This window comes from Dermacentor variabilis, unplaced genomic scaffold, assembly GCF_050947875.1.
Source record: "Dermacentor variabilis isolate Ectoservices unplaced genomic scaffold, ASM5094787v1 scaffold_20, whole genome shotgun sequence".
Lineage (NCBI taxonomy): Eukaryota > Metazoa > Arthropoda > Arachnida > Ixodida > Ixodidae > Dermacentor > Dermacentor variabilis.
The window spans coordinates 2,711,787-2,735,204 of NW_027460368.1; positions in this window are offsets into that span (position 1 = coordinate 2,711,787).

The following is a 23,418-nucleotide window of genomic DNA, read 5'->3' on the forward strand; positions in this document are numbered from 1 at the left end:
CATTGGAAAGAGAAATATGCTTTCAGTGTGCTAAGCGCAATGAATAAGGACGGATAAAGGCCCAAAATCCGGGACACAAGAGCGGGGCGTCTTTTTCCGTGCAAGCTTTTTCTTTCTATTCCCAGGACTCAAGGCGGGAGGCCAATGGAAGGAAAGCTGTGTGGGTAACGAGACCGGCCCGCTAGTTTACAATAGGGATCATATAAAGGTCTAACTTACAAACAAGCTCCAATTGATCGTTCTACATTGTATATGTAGAAATACGTGATTAGGCCATTTTAGGGCAGTTACCGTACATGTGCGGAAGCGTAAATGATTACCGAATGATGACGCAGGTAAAGTGTGGTCCAGTTTTAAACAGCACAATCTAACGCATGATTTTCACTTTATGGGCACTCAGTAGATGGTGTCTTCGTGGCTGCATTTAAATCATCCGTGTCATTAGTGCAGAATGCAGAGTAAGTGTTGGATGTTCTTTCAATTTTCTTTGTAGTTATAGTTCTGAGTGGAAAAAAGAGCGCGAAAATCACGACACGTACACAAAAAGAAACTGATCAAAGAAAAATTTGTTTTTTTCCACCATGGGACTTCGGGCCTATACTCGCACAAGTGCATAAACGATTTCCCACAATTGTAAATTTCCCATCGGAAAACGCGCATCAATAGATGGTGTCCAGATACGCATCACACATTCCGTCGCCGATTCTATCCCGTGGCCACCATCGTGTGTAACAGCGGGTGTCGAGGTCTCTGCCCTCGGTGACGGGTGCCTTTTACAATGTACTAAACTGAACGCGGGTTTGCTATACATTTTAGCTTGTCGTATACAGCGTACAGCTTGAATGAAAACAAGAGGTAACTTCGCAGTATGACAATTGCTCGGCCTGTGCGACGATGGGGCGCTGTGCTGTAGCGACGTCGGGAAGCCGCGATGTTAAGGGACATGCTCAACTGCTGCGTCCTCAGGTATGTTTAGCAGTGTTATAAAGTTGGACAGCCCTTAATAAAATTCCAATGCTTGGCGTCGTTAGCTCACCTGCATGAGGATGCCGTTTCGGTGATTACGATATTGCTAGAAATCTGTAAGCAATAACAGCGCAGAGAAAAGTAGCAGACACATGAGAACTTAAAGGTGAAATTGTAAGATGCATAAATTAGAACACACAAGGTACCATGAACAATGGAAGATCATGACAACTGTGCTGCATGTATTATTGCATTAGCCGCGCGCATGCCTTAAGAACATTGTATGCGGAAGACTGGGAGAATGCATGTTGGTACGGGGACAAGAGAGGTTTAAAATGTATTTAAAGGGTATTTACAAAGCACTCACTGGCATTCAGCCAGTCCGCACGACATCAGCCGTCGCCATCTCCTGTACTGCCGCAGCTTCTCCCTGGCCGCTGTGCTTGGTCACATGAACCCCGGCGGCGAAGGCGCCGTCCCGGCGCTCGCTAGATCGTCCGAGTATTATCGCTTGATGCGGGTCACGTGCATGACATCGGTGGAAGGTCGAGATATGGTGGAATCGAGAGGCGTGATTTCACATGCGACGTCGGCCACTTTGCGCAAGGCAAGGTACGGGCCACAGTAAGGAGAAATCAACTTCTCGCAAAGGCAAACTCGCCGTGACGGTGTCCAAAGAAGAACCATTTCTCCACGGTTGAAGTGGGCATCACGGTGACGGTCATTGTGGAAGCGTCGTTGCTTTTCCTGCGAAGCGGTGAGGCGCAGGCAGGCAATCTGGCGTGCTTCTACAGCCCCGAAGATGGCGTCACGTGTGGGGTGCATTCTGACGACTTGTCAAGAACGGCGGGTAGGAGCGTGTCACATGGCAGCGTGGGGTTTCTTTCGTACAAAAGATAAAACGGAGAAAAACACACACAGCCATGTTGGGAGGCATTATAGGCAAATGTCACGAAGGGCAGAGCGACGTCCTAGTAATGATGGTCGGTAGATGCATAAATAGAAAGCATGTCTTGAATAGTTGTATTAGATGCTCTGTAAGGCCATTGGTCTTAAGGCGGCACGCCGTTGTCAAATTGCGCTTTGTAGCGCAGGAGTGCAAGAGGTCCTGGACAACCTTTGATGTGAAATAGCGGCCCCTGTCTGTGGGGAACTGCCGAGGAGCTCCGTGGTTGAGCATAATGTCTTTGAGGAGGAAGCAGGCGACGTCGGTTGCACGGTTGCTCGGGAGAGCCCAAGTGAACGTGTACCGGGTCGTGCAGTCGGTAGCGACTGCTATACACTTATTTCCGCAGGCAGATAGCGGGAAAGAGCCATAAATGTGAAGACCAAGCCTAAACAACGAATCCAATGGAACTTTAAAGGGTTGAAGGCAGCCATCTGGTAGCACTGTTTGTTTCTTGTGGCGCTGGCATTGTTCACAGAAAGCGGCATTATGGCAGACGGAACGGCAATTACCGGGCCAAAAGAAGCGATGCCGAACACGGTAATACGTTCTAGAGACTGCGAGGTGACCTGCGGTATAGGAACATATCTTGTAGCTGTGCGACAATAGTTTGATGCATTATGTGGGAATAATCAAAATTAGTTGAGGACTGTCAGGGTGCATATTGTAGCTGTACAAGACGCCATCCTGCAGCACAAACATACGCAGAGAAGGGGAATGTGTCTCAGAAGTCATCCGGAAAAAGAGGTATCGCAAGTAGGGGTCCCGTCTGTTCTCACTGCCCAAATTGTGAAACGTAGTTAGCGACAGCAGGCAGGTAGATTCGCAGCTGTGAGAATGCTCCGGTGAGGCTCTCGATCTATCTAGTCACTTACGCCGACCCAGGCGCACAAGTTTTCTGTCAGATCGGGCCACATGGGTATGTGCTCGTGGTCGTAAGGCAGTCGTGGTCATTCCATGCTTGTTGTCCCATTTCAACCTATGATTGTCGTCGTGCCGTCATCGTCGCGCCCTCTACGCTGACTCAAGATACCAAGTTGTCTGATAGTTTGTGCCACTCGGATCGCGTTCGTGATGCGGTCATGCTCTTTGCATCGTCGTCTTTCAAGCTTTGTCATTAGACTCTCGTCTTGCCGTTGTCGTCGCGACTTCGTAGTCACACAGATGTCATGTATTGATTCTCATGCCTCTCTCGCGAGGCCGTCGTTCTAACCTCATCACTCTAACTTCGCCATTCGACTCTTGTCATGCCATCGTCATCGCACTGTCGTCGTCATACAAACGTCGTCATGCCATCATCATCACGCTATCATTTTACCATCCTCATCCCTTCAGAAACATCATGCCATCGTCATCATGTTGCCGTCGTCCCATAGACCTCTCTCTAGGGGCTTAGCGGCTATGGTGTTGCGGTCGATCAAATCCCGATCAGCTTACTGTCCGTTGCCTACAAAGTATTTACTAAGGTAATTGCAAATAGAATCAGGAACACCTTAGACTTCTGTCAACCAAAGGACCAGGCAGGATTCCGTAAAGGCTACACAACAATAGACCATATTCACACTATCAATCAAGTGATAGAGAAATGTGCAGAATATAACCAACCCTTATATATAGCTTTCATTGATTACGAGAAAGCGTTTGATTCAGTCGAAACCTCAGCAGTCATGGAGGCATTACGGAATCAGGGTGTAGATGAGCCATATGTAAAAATACTGGAAGATATCTATAGCGGCTCCACAGCCACCGTAGTCCTCCATAAAGCAAGCAACAAAATCCCAATACAGAAAGGCGTCAGGCCGGGAGATACGATATCTCCAATGCTATTCACAGCGTGTTTACAGGAGGTATTCAGAGACCTGGATTGGGAAGAATTGGGGATAAAAGTTAATGGAGAATACCTTAGTAACTTGCGATTCGCTGATGATATTGCCTTGCTTAGTAACTCAGGGGACCAATTGCAATGCATGCTCACTGACCTGGAGAGGCAAAGCAGAAGAGTGGGTCTAAAAATTAATCTGCAGAAAACTAAAGTAATGCTTAACAGTCTCGGGAGAGAACAGCAATTTACAATAGGCAGCGACGCACTGGAAGTCGTAAGGGAATACATCTACTTAGGGCAGGTAGTGACGGCGGATCCGGATCATGAGACGGAAATAATCAGAAGAATAAGAATGGGCTGGGGTGCGTTTGGCAGGCATTCCCAAATCATGAACAGCAGGTTGCCATTATCCCTCAAGAGAAAAGTATATAATAGCTGTGTCTTACCAGTACTCACCTACGGGGCAGAAACCTGGAGGCTTACTAAAAGGGTTCTACTCAAATTGAGGACGACACAACGAGCTATGGAAAGAAGAATGATAGGTGTAACGTTAAGGGATAAGAAAAGAGCAGATTGGGTGAGGGAACAAACGCGAGTTAATGACATCTTAGTTGAAATCAAGAAAAAGAAATGGGCATGGGCAGGACATGTAATGAGGAGGGAAGATAACCGATGGTCATTAAGGGTTACGGACTGGATCCCAAGGGAAGGGAAGCGTAGCAGGGGGCGGCAGAAAGTTAGGTGGGCGGATGAGATTAAGAAGTTTGCAGGGACGGCATGGGCACAATTAGTACATGACCGGGGTTGTTGGAGAAGCATGGGAGAGGCCTTTGCCCTGCAGTGGGCGTAACCAGGCTGATGATGATGATGATGATGATGATGATGAAATCCCGGCCTCGGCGGCCGCATTTCGATGTGGGCGAAATGGAAAATGCGGGTCGTCCCGGCATTGCACTCTCGCCGGAACAAAAACCCCTCGTAACGAATTCCAATAATAGATCACCACAATCGGCTGCTTGTCACGTACGTGCACGAAGAGCGGGGTTCCAAAGCGTCAGCAGTTAGCATGAATTTCGCGTCCACTCTTAAACACATTTACAAGCTATCATTGTCTCCCGCCTCCCTGCGTGGGTGTGGATGACGACACTTCGTGCTGCCTTCTGGTTACTGGCTCCTGCTGTCTTGCGCTATTGACTGCATGGGGCTGCCGGCAAAAATTACTCCAGCAAACCTTGGGGCTAGCATCTAGAGCGCAAATCAAAGGCTGCTCTGACACGGAATTCTACAAACTCATTATGCCTTACGTATAACCAAATCCAGGTATTTGTCCGCTCTGCTCGTCTTTTTTTTTTTCGCTGCGTGGTCGCGCGTACCTTTCATACCCTGTGGCCAGCAGTAAAGACAACGTTGACTCCGTGTAGGCTGCACACTTTTTAAATATGCGTAAGACAGAAAATGAATATAAGGTATACTTACAACTTCAATCATGCTTCCTCTTACCTTGTACGTGCTCGATGTGATATATCTTTTCAAGCGTTCGCGCGGTCGACGGCAACAAGGAGGCTTGCTTCTGATTAAGGCGCACCCGCCGTGGTTCATCAGTGGCTATGGTGTTGAGCTGCTGAGCACGCGGTCGCGGAATCGAATCCCGGCCACGGCGGCCGCATTTCGGTGGGGGCGAAATGCCAAAACACCTATGGTACTTAGGTTTAGGTGCCCGTTAAAGAACCGCAGGTGGTCAAAATTTCCGGAGTCCTTCACTACGGCGTGCCTCATAATCAGAAAGTGGTTTTGGCACGTAAAACCCCATAATTAATTTTTTCATTAAGGCGTAACCTGCCCTAAAAGATTGGGTACCTGTGGATTAGCCTATGTCTTACCATCTTGTGCAGAAACGAGTGACAGAGGGCTTTAGCTACGCCAAGACTATTCAGTGACATATTTTTTTACTTTATAATTATTTGAAGAAAAGCTCTGCAAAGGTTCGGATGGACTCATATTACTATCAATGCACATGAACGTCCGGAAAAGTCAGTGCAAGAAAAGGGCCCATAGCAGTATCAGTAACGCGGCCAATAAGTGGGTCTTTAGTAATCTTTACTCGGCCATTTATTTGACCGATCTAGATAAATACAAGGCCCGTACATCTTCGCAACGTGGTCCGCAGCCTTGAACGCTTCGTAGAATTAAACGCTCGCTGATTGTCATAGCAAATACAGTAGCGAAGGCGACCTGCCCATCCCAGAGATTTTACGTAGGCATGAATCCAATAAATTTGCGAATCATTCCCCCACAAACCTCGTTCGTACGTATTCTGTTATGAGCCGCTGCTTTTGCTGTCATCTCATCATTTATCACAACCTAACCATTACAGATCTTGCATATATATGAACAGTTTAGGAAGGTCGCTCTTCTTCTAACCTCACCCACAATTCATCGCGGCGATTGTGCCCGACAAGTACGCGAGAGACTACGACGCAGACACTAGGGCTTTCGCAATAGCCAGACAGTTTTCGAGTTTTGGCAGCAATAACACCGCATTAATTCTGTTCTTTAAGTGATTTTATTACATATTGAGGGCTCCTTCGTACGTTGCTGGAAATCATGTAGCACGATTTCAACGGTACAGAACGTCGGTTAATGTTTCGGATTGTCGCGTTCATGCAGTGATTGACAGCCTGTTTCAGATTGCAAGTCTTTTTTTTTTGTTAGGCTTGTTAGCAACATTTCTTTTCTCCTTTTGCCTCTTTCAGGCTACGACGGGAGCTGTGTAATTTCATTACCGACTCGATATGCAGTTGCGATACTATATTCATCACTACGCACTGTAATTAAACATGATCGCGTCCATAACACTCGCAGGCTGCAATTACAGATGAAAAATAAGCGAAACCACAATAAAAAGAAATTGCATGAAAGTCCCCTCAACTCCATTCGCTAACCTTCCACAATGGGGGAAAAAACACTAGTGGGCATGAAGGCAATGCAAATAATACCAACGGCAGGCAGCAAACAAGTGCGGTCGCCGAAGGCGATGGCCGCCTGCAGCGTCAGCCTCTTTTCTACAACGATGACAGTAAATAGCAGAAGTTTATGATGCTGTTTCAATGGAAGTCACAAGGGAGTAAAAATATCAGCAGCACCTCATAAGCAAACATATGCAACATTTCATGATAAGTGCTTTAAAAATGTCGGGCACTGCATGCTATTTCGAGTGCACAAAAAAAAAATCAAAAGGCATCCTGTTAGGAGGACCTGACAGTAGCTCCTCAGGATTAAATAAAGTTCGTTGTCTGTCTGTCTGTCTTTACACATTAAATTAAACTTGCAATTTCAAGGTTAAGAAATTTAATACTGTGTGACTCTCTTCAATGTTCTTGTCTGAAATGTAAAAAAACCTAGCCGTAAATCATGGTGAACTCTAAATTACCTTTGTGTGTACTGTTCTCATTGAATGCATATACATTATATTTAAAATCTGTTGAAGTAACATACCTTAACTGTCAATTGGGCTTCATTTTGACTTTGACCTGCACTGTTTCTGCACGACACTAGCTCGTGTGACTGTCAACACAGCTGTCACTTGCAGTGTTGTCGCAGAGTAGTGTGAAGCCAATGTAGTGTGCAACTTTTTCCATTTTTGTTGTTTGTAGCATATGAATTTTTTTCTCTTTGTTTTTTGGAGCCCATCTTCCCTAGGAAGTGACATTTGAAATTCTGTGTAGGGTATCACTGTTTCTATGACAATATACCTTTCTCAACGCAGGAGGAAAACATTGGATGAAGCGATTCATAGCTGTCATTGAACGTGGCCTTGAAGTTATGTAGGGTTAATTTGGCTGCAGAGAGAAAGCAATGACAATAAATTTGAGGCAAGAAATAAGGCTGAATAAGATGCATTTTATTTCTTGAATAGTGAGCTGTTACATGTATGTTTACCTTTGACATAAGCCAGTATAGCTTAAAGGGAGCATGACACGGTCACCCAACAATTTGTGGTTTTCAGCGAGAAATTGTCGTAGAGGGTCTGTTATGGCTATACGCATGTAAAAACTGGGCTGTGAAAGCATATTTCCCTCCGAAATACGAGCTAGAAGCATCTGGCTCTAAGCCCCGCCCTCCAGCACCGACCGCCATATTGCCATGCCCTGTGTGACGTCATTGGCTGCTAGCCGTCGTCTGCTACAAAATCGGCCACTGCACCACAGGAGGCCGGAGCATAGCTGCCGTTTGTTTCGATATTTGCTCGATATCGCCGTGCCATGTCTCCGACACCGACAACCTCGCGTGAAGCACGCGACGAACCTTCGAGCAGCAGAAGCAGCGATGGCGTCGGATACGCTGCGCGTTTTGACTTTGACCCCATCGCCACCAGCTCAAGCGACGAAGACCGCTCAGCACAAGGTCTAGATGACGACGTTGGTGTTGCGCGAAACGCTGGCGCTGCCCTTCCGTACTGGTGAGTACTATAGCTTCATTTCATCCCATTTCATGCGTGCAGCGCTGCTTAGCCAGCCGTTCACGGGAGACTAAGTCTGGCGCTACTTCGCGCTATGCAAATTTTTATGCGCGTAGAATGTTTGCTGGCACGCATTCTATGCATGCATGTCTCTCGCATCCGCACTCAACAAAAGTACGATTTCGTTAAACTGCCACACGTTCCTACCAGCGTTTTTTTCCCCCTCCGTATTTGCGTGCGGCAAATGTAAACAAATGCCCGCGCACATACGTTCACAGCGCAAGGATTTTGCCCCGTGTATGCTTTGGGTGAACCTTAACCTCCTTGCTTTTCCCTTTTCCTCTCTCTCTCTACTTGAAGTTGTTTTATTGCACCCGATATCGGTAAAAGAATAGCAAGTATAACGCTTAGCCGGGGCACTACCTGCCTGCAGCCTCAAGAATTATCAAGAGAGGGCCTCCAAGAGCATACTCGCTCTACAGCTGACTCGGCGGCGTTACAAATAAAAAAAAATCGCCAGCTGCAATACCATTTCACCTCTTCAGTTGGATTAGTTCAACAGGCAGTGGAGATCACAAGCTCGAGAAATTGTAGTGAGAAAGTCACTGACAAATATGAGTTAATTACCGTTTTAACTAATAACCACAGGGCATATGTTGCAATGGCAGAGTTGTAGCCAGTCCATAATATCTTCAGTTACAATGAACTTTGTAATAGCATCAGTCCAGAGATATGAATGCTCGAAATGTGCAACATAATGCATTAATGCTCCAGTTGCTCTCCTCCAGCAGCAGTGTGCAGAGCAAGACCAAAGTAATTGAGAGAATCATTCCTCTCATACACACACTTATACCATGTATACCTTGAAACAGGTGTCACTTTAGAATACACGCTACAATTCTGCGATATCAGCATGTTACATGAACTCCTCGTCTTTCTGCTGTTTCGTCAAACATGTGGGCTCTGCCGTTTTAAGTGACCACATGGGAGAGGCAAAATAAAGGTATGTCAGAAGATTTTTAAAAAAAAGCTCTCTTACAGGTTAAAAAAAAACAATGCCTCATTTACTTTTGTCCCTGGGTCAACAGAAGTTATCTATTTTTGAAAGCAAGCTCACAAAGAAAAGCACTGAGTAAAGCTTGACGAAAGGCATGGCAGGAGGATTTGTATACTACCTGGTAAAAATATTGCATATTTCAGATGTCACTGTGGCCAGTACAGGCAGATGGAGACAGCCACAGAAAACATCTGCTGCCATAGCATTGCCAATGTCCATGCCAAGATGTGAGGCAGAGTCTGCATCACAACGCACCCAACATTTATCGGTGGAATTTTATATGTGCATGCCATAGAGACTGTCTACCTGAACACGATGGTCCTGAACCCAGACGAGGTCAATACTGCAGACATACACCGTACAGTCACAAGCACAGGCGGAAAGTTTTCATTTGTCCTCCGTGGAGCTGGGGCTCGACTAGCTTCGCGAACCGCATATATACACACACGAACACACACACACACACACACACACACACACACACACACACACACACACACACACATACATATATATATATATATATATATATATATATATATATATATATATATATATATATATATATATATATATATATATATATATATATGATTTTATAACACGTGTACTTGAAGAAACTTCATGTGACCTCAAAGAATTGTTCACTGGAGTGACGGCCTCATATGAGTATTTACAAGACCTCATAGTAGGACACAGTTCAATTTCACAGCCTCAGGCATCTCGCGGTGGTGTAACCTTCCTTGGCATAATTATATTATATTTCACTATCATTATTACTGCTTTGCCTTTTCGGAGAAAGTGCAACCTCTTCTTCTTTTTTTGGTGTGTGTGCGAGTTTGAGCATAAGCGCTACTGCGTATAACTGCTGTTGATTCTGATTTTGAGTAAATCCAGCGTGGCCTCATTTCGGTTACTGAATGAATTAGGGCATACAGGGCATCCCAAGTGTCATGGACCAAGATTTAAAGAAAGATCAATTGCATTACTTGAAGAAAACCTTGTGCATATTGTTTCTAGTACAATATGCAGTACCCACCATTAATTTTTTGTTACAAAGATTTAGTAAGATAATTGTAATTATCTAACTCAAGAAGTACTGCCATAATTATCAAAATGTCAATGAGGCTTTTGCAGGCACCCCCAAATGAAATCTCAATGCGGTATTTTCAGCGACGTACTTATTTCGTCCTAATCTTTTCCGACTGGTAAAGAAACCCCATGAAATAAGAAAAATGCCACGTAACTGCGCTCCCACCCACATCGTAAAGCAGCGCCGTCAAATAAGACGATCAAAAGCAATTGCTTTACCCGTCGCAAACCTGAAGAGACAGCACATCAGCTCGATAATGGTACGTGAGGAGCACCAACAGCAGGTTTTGTGCCTTTGCAGCTATTCCTTCCCCTCATTTCTTCATCACATTCATTATCTGTCTTTAAAGGCTGACTGATCACATTGATAACAAAAGCCCCTTGATAACGTGGCTGGAGCGCAAATTCTCTGACCACGCACGAAACACGAATAGCAATGGAATAGACATAGAATGTTTCAAAATCCCGATTCTGCTCGCACTATATCGAAAGAGTGCGCGCGCAGCGATATTTCGTGCCAGAAACTTGCTTCGGACCAAAGCCAAATTAAAGTGATGGTTTTATTTTTCATGAGAGTGTATATATATATTGGCTGCAAAAACAGGTTCGTGAAAGAATAGAAGTGAAATAAACAGACGAGGAAGCATCCGATGCGTAGAGAAAAGGCAAAACCAATGCGTTCAATGAAGTAAATGTAGCACTTCCAATTGGCAATCGGGACATCTGCACAAAAGAAAAACAAACAAACAAAAATACATCAGATTTCAGTGTGCCATTACTATCTGTGTATTCGTAAGAGCCGTTTAACACCACCTGCTGCCTAGAGGATGTGCTCGAATAGGTCTGCTTTTGCAGCTTTCTTGATGACCGACGCAGGAATTCTACGGCATACATCCGTTATCCTTGCCTTGAACTAATCTGACGTCCGTCTCAATCATGTAAGCGCGCTACTTCACATAACCCCAAAGAAAGAAACCGAGTGGAGAGAGGTCAGGTGACCTGGCCGGCCAATTTAAAGGCTCGTGTCTTCCAATCAATTGCGCATGAAAAGTCTAATCCAGCCAGTTTCGTGCTCGGCTGCTGCTGTGTGCTGGCGCCCCCATCTTGCTGATACTACAAAGGTGGAGGACGTGACAGCGGGACTTCGCTGAGGAACTCATCTACCACTGCTTCAAGAATTTCGTCCACATAACGCTGTCCAGCCAGTGTGTGATCGAAGATGGGACCAATTATAGCACTGGCATAAATTCTACACCAAGCACTGAATGAGCAGTGGTGCTAGTTCCGAGTGCATTTTACCCAGCGTGGATTGGAGTCACTCGAAGAGCGTGCATTATGCAAAGTTACCTGGGCATTTCTGCAGAAATTGGCTTTATCTGTGCACATGATGTTGCTCAAAAAGTCTGGTGACTCATAGGTTTTGTGAGGACCCAATTCGAGAAATCTAGACGATTCCGAAGGTCCCTATATTCCAAGCATTGGTGCTGTTTCCAAGCATGGGTGAAAGGCATTTCACCCATGCGGCTACACCCTTTGTAACAGACGGCGGCTGGCGCCACCTAGCCTTTTGCTCCGCCTCCTGTTTTTTTTTTATATCCCCTTCTTCTTAAACTAGTTTTCACTCTCCTCCTCCCCCCCAAAATAAATATCTAAAATAGTATAGAAAACATTAGCTCCCCGATTCATGGTATTATCTCTCCCTTGACTTCCTCCAACAATCCTCTAGCCTCCCCTTCGTTACTGCCACTCTTTTCTCGTCTATTTGCCCTCGTTCCCCGGGAAAACCTAATGCACCTTCCATATCTGTCACTGTTCCCTCAGCCAAAGTCGGGCGAAGGTCTGTGCATCTCAGCACTATATGCTCTGTGCTCTCAATTTCGGCTCCGCAAGCTGTGGATAAAAGGTCCACGTCTTCAAATTTAGCCCTGTATGTTTTCGTCCTCAAAACCCCCGTCCTAGCTTCGAATAATAGTGAGCTGCCCCGCGAGTTATCAAATAAGCGCTCTCTATCTCCTGCTTTTGCGTCCTATACATAGCTAACGCTGGCTTTCCGAGCATTCTTCTTTCTTCCCACATCTTTCTTTCCGTCTCCTTCACCTCCTTTCCCACACTAGTACCACGTTGGACCCCCTCCCTCGGCTGTAGGTATCTAATCCTCAGCTTCCTAGTTCTGAGTGTCCACTTTGTGTTCAAACATTTCATGTATAGATATTTGTACACTTCTCCCGCCCACCTTCTTTTCCTCAGTGCTGCGAGTCTCTGTTCATATTTCAGCTTACTTATTGAATCTCTACCTTCGAATGACGTCCATCCCATGTCCCCCTGCACTCCCTCATTAGGGGTGTTCCCGTTCGCTCCTAAGGCCAACCTGCCTACACTTCTCTGTCTTGTTTCCATGCATGCCTGAACTTCCGATTTTCATGCACAGTACTGAATTTCCAAATGTGAGGCCAGGTACCATAACCCCTTTCCATACCCCTCTAACCACCTCGTACCTATTATAGTTCCATAGTGCCTTGTGTTTCATTACAGCTGAGTTCCTTTTCACTTTTTCAATCAACTGCATGTACTCTGCAATACTCTGCAGTACGCTTGCACTACTCTGCAAGCGTACTGTACCAGTGTTGATCGACTGTTAGCCGTTCGAGCATAATATAAAAAAATCAATTACAAATTACATGCTTGTTCAAATGCGCTAAAATTTTGCCAACGTGTTCTTGAACACACAAAGATTACCTCACACAATACAGCTTATGATCGAAAATTGGACGTCATGCCCTCTTTAAGGCTGCTAATAGCCAATGTGCTATTATTTTGCTAACCTAATTTAAATATTCATTTGTACTACCTGCATCAGCTGATCAACGTATGATTTTCAGAGGCTGCTAGAAACTGCCCAACTTATGCTGTCACACTCTGTCAAAACAGTGGCAGATCGCCTGACAAACTGCTGCTTGACCGTCATCTGCGACATAAAGGTAAATGTAATGCACTTTATAACCTTATTGCATAGAATTATTGCTGTGTTTTCTTGCATATATGAAAGTGAGCTATACTTCCATTTATTGGTCAGAACAATGATAATAAGGTTGCTTGTCACCATTTATGCTGACGAGAGAGTACTTAGCACTTTTAGGAGTATACCACAAAAGTTTTGTCTAGCTTTTACACAAAGAATGGGTAGCTGTCAACCCAGTATGATTATGCTATGGAGCCTCTATTACTTTTTTCATAACACGGAAATATTAGTAATACGTGAACTTTTAGTGTGACAGCTCAAAACGTGTGCGAAGTGTAGTGCGGCTTCAGACGTGAAATTCAAGTTTATTCATGTCACCAATACTCAGTGAGGCGGTCTCGTGGTACCGGACACAACTGATGCATACACATGCACTATGAAAGGTCACTCTACTATGACCATGCTGCAAGAACAGAGATCATTCAACACTCGGCAGCATAACAGGGCAGAGGGTCCTCTTGCATTTAAAAAAGAAAAAGCGTGCATTTGGAAGAGTCAATTTGATGGATTTTAGCGACAAGGTCATTATATTGACACGTGGTCGTGGCTTCAAAAAACGCACTAGCAATACTGTGAACGACAAAATTAACTTTTATTGGGCGAACCTGTGCCCACAAAACAGGCTACACTTATAGCACAACGATAGCGGCGAACACGGTCGGCGATCGTCGAAAATCTGATCAAAGGGTCAAGCGCGTCGGTTTTCATACATCAATCGTCGAATGCTCCAGACTAATCGTTGGGACCCGCGTGCCTTCCACAAAGTTCTACACCATTCGCGTCAGGTGATGAAATCAGATAACATAAGGTTCGGCGACAACAGACAGCGGATAGAAGCATCGATAACTTTCCAGAAACTTCGGATACATGCAGGCACGTCACGCGCTGTGCGATAACATTTGTTAGGCGGCCAAACGTGGTCGCCCGATAACGATAAGTACATGTGTGATTACCCCCCTCTTAAAAAGCATCGACCCGATGCTGCAAACAAACGAAAGTAATAAAGAAAAGCACTCGTAGCAATGTGGATCACTTCAGATCGTGCGCGGTGCCGCTGTGAATGCGAAATGCCGTCTGGCACGACCTCATAGTCCAGAGCGCCAATGCGTCGGATGACCTTGTAGGGTCCGAAATAGTCAGAGTAGTTTCTCACTGAGTCCTCGTCGGCGTATCGGGGTCCATAGCCAAACACGGTCGCCGGGCTGGTACTCGACGAAGCGTCGTCGGAGGTTGTATAGTGTCGGCTGTCGGTCCCCTGGTGGTTCTTGATCCGCAGGTGGGCGAGCTGGCGGGCTTCTTCGGCGCGCTGGAGATAGGTAGCGACGTCAAGATTGTCCTCGTCAGTGACGTGCGGCAGCATGGCGTCGAGCGTCGTTGTCGGGTTCCTGCCGTAAACCAGCTTAAATGGCGTGATCTGTGTTGTTTCTTGCACCGCCGTGTTGTAAGCGAATGTGACGTACGGCAGGACCGCATCCCATGTCTTGTGCTCGACGTCGACGTACATTGCTACCATGTCGGCGAGGGTCTTGTTCCGGCGCTCCTTGAGACCATTCGTCTGCGGATGGTAGGCAGTTGTCCTCCTGTGACTTGTCTGGCTGTATTGCAGAATGGCTTGCGTGAGCTCTGCTGTAAATGTCGTTCCTCTGTCGGTGATGAGGACTTCTGGAGCACCATGTCGCAGCAGGATGTTCTTGACGAAAAATTTCGCCACTTCGGCTGCGCTGCCTTTCCGTAGAGCTTTAGTTTCAGCGAAGCGGGTGAGATAGTCCGTCGCCACGACGATCCACTTATTTCCGGAAGTTGATGTCGGAAACGGTCCCAACAAGTCCATCCCGATCTGCTGAAAAGGTCGGTAAGGAGGCTTGATCGGCTGTAGTAATCCCGCTGGCCTTGTCGTTGGTGTCTTGCGTCGCTGACAGTCTCGGCATGTCCTGACGTAACGGGCGACATCGGCGGTTAGGTGCAGCCAGTAATACCTTTCTTGTATCCTCGGTAGCGTCCGGGAGATACCGAGGTGCCCAGCGGTCGGATCGTCATGTAGGGCGTGCAGTACTTCTGGACGCAGCGCCGACGGAACAACAAGAAGGTAGTTGGCGCGGATGGTGAGAAGTTCTTCTTCACGAGTAGGTTATTTTGAAGCGTGAACGAAGACAATCCCCGCTTAAAGGCCCTAGGGACAACGTCGGTGTGCCCTTCCAAATACTCGACTAGGGCTTTTAGCTCCGGGTCTCCTCGTTGCTGTTCGGCAAAGTCTTCCGCGCTTATTATTCCAAGGAAGGCGTCGTCGTCCTCGTCACATTGCTGCAGCGGGTCAATGGGGGCGCGTGATAGGCAATCGGCATATGAGTGTTTTGGTCCGGACTGGTATGTTACAGTGATGTCGTATTCTTGTAGTCTGAGGCTCCACCGTGCCAGACGTCCTGAAGGGTCCTTTAATTTAGCTAGCCAACACAACGCGTGATGGTCGCTGACCACTCTGAATGGCCTGCCATATAGATAAGGGCGAAATTTCGCTGTGGCCCAAACGATGGCGAGGCTTTCCTTTTCCGTTGTAGAATAATTGCCTTCCGCTTTTGACAACGACCGGCTAGCGTAAGCTATCACGTGTTCATGTCCATCTTTTCTCTGGACTAGGACGGCACCGAGGCCTAGGCTACTGGTGTCAGTGTGGATTTCGGTATCGGCGTGCTCGTCGAAGTGCGCAAGTACGGGCGGCGACTGCATGCGTCGTTTGAGTTCTTGAAATGCGTCGGCCTGCGGCGTTTCCCACTTGAACTCGACGTCACATTTAGTTAGCTTTGTCAGCGGCTCAGCGATGCGTGAAAAGTCCTTGACAAATCGCCTGCAGTAGGCACACATGCCAAGAAATCTACGCACTGCCTTCTTGTCCATGGGCTGCGGGAACTTTGCAATGGCAGCTGTCTTCTGGGGATCGGGGCGGACTCCAGACTTGCTGATGAAGTGGCCTAGCAACAGAAGCTCATCGTAAGCGAAGCGGCACTTTTCTGGCTTCAGAGTAAGCCCTGATGACTTGATGGCCTCTAGTACTGTTGTAAGCCGCCTAAGGTGATCGTAGAAATCTCCGGCGAAGACAACGACGTCATTCAAGTAAACGAGACAGGTCTGCCACTTCAATCCTGCTAAAACCATGTCCATCACGCGTTGGAACGTTGCAGGCGCCGAGCACAGTCCAAATGGCATAACCTTGAACTTGTAGAGGCCGTCTGGGGTGATGAACGCCGTCTTTTCGCGATCGCTTTCGTCGACTTCTATTTGCCAGTAGCCAGACTTCAGGTCCATCGAGGAGAAGTATTTAGCGTTGCAGAGCCGATCCAATGCGTCGTCTATCCGTGGGAGGGGGTATACGTCCTTCTTCGTGATCTTGTTCAGACGACGATAATCGACGCAGAAACATTGGGTTCCGTCCTTTTTCTTCACCAGGACAACACGGGATGCCCACGCGCTTTTTTCGACGGCTGGATGATGTCGCGCAGCATTTCGTCGACTTGTTCTCTTATAGCTTCACGTTCTCGCGTAAACTCGATAAGGGCTCTGGCGCAGGGGTCGAGCACACTCTTCGGTTATTATGCGATGCTTTGCGACTTGCGTTTGTCGAATCCTTGATGACGCCGAAAAGCACGCTTTGTATCTTCGAAGTAAGCTTCTCAGCTGTTGTTGCTTAATCATGGGGAGACTTCGACTTATGTCGAAGTCTGGTTCGGGAACTACGGTCGTGGGGGTACATGCAGCAGAATCCGAGAGGACAAACGCATTGCTGGTTCCCAGAATTTCCTCGATGTATGCGATCGTCGTGCCCTTGTTGATGTGCTTGAAATCCTGGCTGAAGTTTGCCAGCAACACTTTCGTGTTTCCTCCGCGCAGTCGAGCGATTTCTCTAGCGACGCAAACTTCACGGTCGAGCAGTAGACATTGGTCGCCTTCTGTGACGCCTTCTACGTCTGCGAGTAATTCGGTGCCGACCGAAATAACAATGCTCGAGCGAGGCGGGATGCTCACTTGATATTCGAACACACTCAAGGCGTGGTGACTACGAGAGCTCTTCGGCGGTATCGCTTGACCTTCCGACAGCGTTATCGATTTTGACTTCATGTCTATGATTGCGCCTTGTTGGTTCAGGAAGTCCATGCCGAGAATGGCGACTCGTGAACACTGTTGGAGGATAACGAAGGTGGCAGGGCAAGTCCGGTCATGAACGGTAATTCTTGCCGTGCAGATTCCAGTCGCGTGATGAGGTGTCCTCCAGCGGTTCGAATTTGAGGGCCTGCCCATGCAGTTTTAACTTTCTTCAACTGGGCGGCGATGTGTCCACTCATTACGGAGTAATCAGCCCCTGTGTCCAATAAGGCGGTAACTGCGTGGCCGTCGAGAAGCACGTCGAGGAAGGTGGTTCTTTGTCTGGCGTTGCAGTTAGGTCTTAGCGTCGGATCACGGCTGCGTCGTGTTGAACTGAAGTTGGAACGTCGCGTTGTCAAGTCGTCTTTCGTCGGTGTAGTCTTGGCTTCCTGACTTCGACGGGACAGTGGCGTGTCGTTCTGTCGTCGAGATGGTCTCTTCGTCGTCTTCGTCGGCGGCGGAGGATCTTCGTCAGTTCGACGAACAGCAACCGCACCTCCATCGGTTGCTGCTTTTAGTTTTCCGGATATGGGCTCGCAGAGCGGCCCCGGGCTGGGCCGGTGTATGGTCGGCGCTGCGGCGACAGGTAGGGGCCTGGTGACGGCGAACGGGACGGTCGTCGAGAGCTCCACTGAGTGGCCGCCAGGTAGTCGGCGATGTCATGAGGGCGTTCACCTACCCGAGGGCGCGGTGCGTTGACGGCGAACCCTCGCAATCCCAGGTCGCGGTATGGGCATCGGCGGTACACATGGGCGGCTTCGCCGCAGTGGTAGCAGAGCGGGCGGTGGTCGGGGGCGCGCCAAATGTCCGTCTTCCTCGCGTAGGTGCGCTGGGCGACGGGTGGTCGTGCTGGCGGCGGCGGACGACGGAACTGCAGCGTTACAGGGCCCTGGCGCGGTCGCGGAGGGGGACCTTGACGGCGTGCGACGGCGGCGTAAGTCATCGCTTCTAGCTGGGGCTGCGGTAATTGTGGTTGCACCTCAGGAACTCAAAGCGATCGGTGCACTTCTTCTTTCACGATGTCAGCGATCGAGGCTACTTGAGGCAGAGACGAAGTCAAGACCTTGCGCGGTTCTTCGCGCACGATGGCGCTGATGGTTTCCTGGAGATCAACGGAGCCCAGCGCTTGGATGGCGCACTGAGGCGTGAGTACTTGGCGGTTATATTGCCTGGTGCGCATTTCTAACGTTTTCTCAATTGTCGTAGCCTCTGTCAGGAACTCAGCTACGGTCTTCGGTGGGTTTCGGATTAGTCCAGCGAAAAGTTCTTGCTTTACGCCTCTAATCAAGAAACGCACTTTTCTCTTCGGGCATTTCCGGGTCGGCGTGCCGGAAAAGACGGGTCATCTCTTCTGTGAAGATGGCGATGGTTTCATTGGGTAGTTAGCCTCGGGTTTCCAGTAGAATTTCGGCCCTTTCTTTTCGGACACCGCTCGTGAACGTCCTCAGGAGGTTACTGCAGAACAGGTCCCATGTTTCTAGGGTGGACTCCCGGTTCTCGAACCAAGTCCTCGCGGCATCTTCCAAGCAGAAGTACACGTGTCGTAGCTTATCCTCAGAGGTCCAGTTATTGAAGGTCGAGATCCTTCCGAAGGTTTCGAGCCAGGTTGCAGGATCCTCTGACGTAGCTCCACGGAAAGTAGGGGGCTCCCTGGGTTGTTGAAGTACGATGGGTGACACTGGGGCAGCCATTGTGGTTGTCTTGGCCAGAATTTTCTTGGTCTTCTCAGGTAGAAGTCCGTGCTCCGGGGGCAGCTGTTGTAGACGACGACTTGCTCTATGGTCCAGGACTGCATTGGTGCTCTCTTTGCGGTCCGGGCTTGGATCACGGCTTGTCGGGGGCGTCCGGTACATGGACGAAAAGCACCTCCACCAGATTTCACGTGGTCGTGACTTCAAAAAACACAGTAGCAATACTGTGAACGACAAAATTAACTTTTATTGGGCGAACCTGTGCCCACAAAACAGGCTACACTTATAGCACAACGATAGCGGCGAACACGGTCGGCGATCGTCGAAAATCTGATCAAAGGGTCAAGCGCGTCGGTTTTCATACATCAATCGTCGAATGCTCCAGACTAATCGTTGGGACCCGCGTGCCTTCCGCAAAGTTCTACACCATTCGCGTCAGGTGATGAAATCAGATAACATAAGGTTCGGCGACAACAGACAGCGGATAGAAGCATCGATAACTTTCCAGAAACTTCGGATACATGCAGGCACGTAACGCGCTGTGCGATAACATTTGTTAGGCGGCCAAACGTGGTCGCCCGATAACGATAATTACACGTGTCAATGTCACCATCGTCTACTGCATTGAGCCAACTGGCTCGTGCTTGAGCTGTTTGTGACACCACATGAATGCCAACTATGGTTTAAGTGATGTGAATAGTCTTCTGCTTCACATTGTGGGCTTTGGGTCATGGCTTCAGAGCCAGTGGCCAGCTGAGGTCCTCAGAGACGACACAGGGTGCAAGAGCCATTCAAGAGACAACCTTTACTGCCCGAAGCCCCAGGCCAACTGAACCGCTCCCTGTCGCCGCCCCTTGCGCTCTGTCCCTAGGCTGGCTGCGTGTGGAACAGGCACATGAGCTAGGCCCAGACGGTGACGATGGCGGCAAAGCGGCGCAGCCATGCAGCCGGCATCCCCATACTAACCCCTTCCCTGCGGATCACAGATCCATGTCTAGGTCGAGGGGGTCCTCCATGGGTGCTTGTGGCTCAGGTGGAGTAAATGCCTCCGCATCCAGCGGGTGCTCCTGGTGAACAGCAGAGGCCTCCTCTCGAAGAAGTTGTGGTCACAAGTACCGGAGGAGACCATGGCCCCTGCAATTGGCCAGGATTGCGAAGTGCAGCGGCGGCGAGCCTGTCCCGGCGGAGAGATCCCGCTTGATAAGCGCGCTGGGATATTTCCGAAACGCGGCATAAGGAGCAGAGTATGCTGGCTTCCTCTGGCGTGTAGACTGGAGGCTGCTCGGAGGGATAGCTCTCTATGAGCAAAAGGCCCAGGAACGGGTCAGGAACCAGCTCTGGCGAGCCCGTGATGAGGGCCGTGGCTGCAGCTCCCAAGGCAGCTATGAGACCCAACCAACGGAACTGTTTGTATGATCAAGGGCCAGCCAGGTTGTGACAGTGTGGCGGCCACCTGGCAGTGAACAGCGGGAAGGATGGGGGTATAGGGTGCACCAGTTGTGGACCTCTGGACACAAGGGATACTGGCGTTGAGAGCGGGACATCTGGAATATGCGCATCGCATTGCATGAAATTACTAGCATGGCACTGCTAGTAGGAAACTTCATAAGTCGCGCTTGACATCTTGCAGCTTCAGTGTCGAATGAGCCAGCAAAGGGGGCCACGAGCATACCATGAGGCTTAACAAGGGAGCGAAAAATTATAGCGTTTGAGCTTCGGAGTCATGTACTGGTCCAACTAAGGTGCCGGTTGCGGTGTCTTTCGAGTGGTAAGATAAATTACCAAGCCTCCGTGACATAGCAAATGGACCATCCCATCGAGGTGCTAAGGGCCCCGAAAAACCTTTAGCCGAGTTGCTCAAACAATACGTACGACGAAATACTAGTTCACCTAGTTCGTACTGAACGTCATGGCAGTGCGAGTTATATTGGCGTGTTTGCTCGAGCCGAGCATTGTGCAATTGCTCACGAGCAGCAGTGATAGCGGTTGTAAGCCTCTTACGTCGTGCAGTCGCAAAATGGCGGTTATCGGAATGGGCCGAATGTGACAGTACCAAGGTATAGGCTAATGGGAATGAAATTTCCCTGCCAAAGTTCAGATATGCAGGTGTAAAACCAGTGGTTCTGTTGACAAATGTCACAAATGCCACTTCCGAGAGCTTAGCCTCCAGTTCTGTATGATTGGTGGTATGTGCCATAAGCATTGACCTTAGGTTTCTGTTGATGCATTTGGTTATTTTAGCCCGTGGATAGTATGGCGTTGTCTTTTTGTGTTTGATGCCAAAGGCAGAACACGTGCAACTCGTGAACTAAGTGGCATTGTCGGTTATCACGTGTGGTGGGAAACCAAAATGTGAGAAGACATCGAGGAAACAGTGCCATATTTTCCGCGAAGTAAGTGCACACAATGGATATAAGTCAGCCCACCTCGTAAAGTGGTCAGTACCCACCAATAAATAGAGGTTGCCCCGCGGAGTACGGGTTGGCCCTTGAATGGCTCTTGCCCCCTCTGTCATCTCTAAGAACCTCAACTAGCCACTGGCTCTGAAGCCATGGCCCTGAGCCCACAGCGTCTAAACTAGAGCTGCACTTGGAGTACATTTTAACCTAGCTGCATAAAATGCGACGTAACATTAATAATTATTTGTGCTGCTCAAGGAATTGTGGCTCCGTGTCATAATTATGGGATTGTCAACTAACAAAGTGCAAAAGTGGGGCACGAAATTTTTTTTGCCAGTACTCCCTTAATTAATTTCTCCTAGGTACATTAATTGATTTTAAAAGAGAGTAATAATTTTGATGCATAATTTGTTTTACACTGTTGATGGCTTGTTTTAACTCGTGCAGAATACCAGAAACCATTGATCCCGCCAATCCCTGTGAAAGCAGCTGCATCTTTCCTTGAGGTGGCACGAAGAAGGAAGTTCCGTAGCTGTGATCTCATTGACCAACTTTTTGCATGGGAGTCCCAGTTGTCTGTAGAACATTGCAACGAAGTATTACAGGGTGAAAATCAAGCCTGGCCTCTTGATCAAAACATGGCTCCAGGGCTCACAACAAGCTTTTTGTGGTAGTTTAGTTTAGTTGTAATTCTAATTATTAATTCTTGAAAGTATCGCAAATCGGTTTTATGTGTGTTTTTTGAGAATTGCATAGTTTTTGCAGCTATGATTTAGGCAGAATAAGTCTTTTTGTTTACTGGAAATATTTCTTCAAGCGAGCATTGTGAATGCACCTTTTGCTGTTATTTAAGCTCATAATTCTGTCTAAGTCTTAGCCTGTTCTTTCTCTGTACTGTTTGCTTTATTTGAAAATGAAGACTACTACATTTAGTGATGCTTTCGTGATGCCAGTTTTATAAAAAATTGAATTACCATTTTAACTAAGACAAGTTTTTTTCATTGATAATTAGGCTTTCTGAGTTCTCTGTAAAGAAGTTGCATTTACTGAGGGCCCACTGTATTAGTCATATTCATACCAACGATACTCAATCACATTGTATTCATGAAATAAACTGCATTTTAGAGCGCAGCTCTTTGGCGTCCGTTCCTGGGTTTCGCGTCGTCGTCGGCGTTGTCGTCGGCCTCGTAACCAGCTCCGCCCCCCTTTCATCCCCCCAGCGCTAGCAGCGACCGACTGATACCGCTGGATGCCGCTGACGCCGCTAGAGAGTCAAGATAACGTGACTGCATAGAACACCGTCGCCGCCATGCAGAAAGAGGAGGAAAGGGTCCCCCCCCTGTTCTTGTGTGGCGGATAGGGTGCTCTTCAGTTGCCGACGCGCCGGATATTTCACGTAGGCCCCGGCACGTCGACGAATACGTGACCACCTTCCCACGGCTAGACCTGGTTCTTAGCGCTGCGGAAGCGAGGGTATCATATTGTTTGTGTCGGCATCGGCGGCGTTTTCCCTGAAACCAACTCCGCAGCTGGGGTTGACTCACTATCGGCGTCAGCGGCATCAGTCAGTCGCTGCTATCTCTTCCCTCCTCCCTTTATCGTGTTGTCCGCTTGCTGCGCGCGCTTCTGCCCCCATCGTTTGCCGCTGGGTGTACACGCCGCCCCCCTGCCCCCTCTTCCTGCGAGTCTCCGGTTGTCAAAGCGCCGGCTCGAACTTAATTCCTTTCTTCGCTCCTCCTCCAATGCAACCCCTGTGCGGTGGCAATCAGAGAGCCAGATCGGTGGCGGCGGATCTGTATATGTGCACCGCCCGAGCCGAAATTGCCGCTGCCG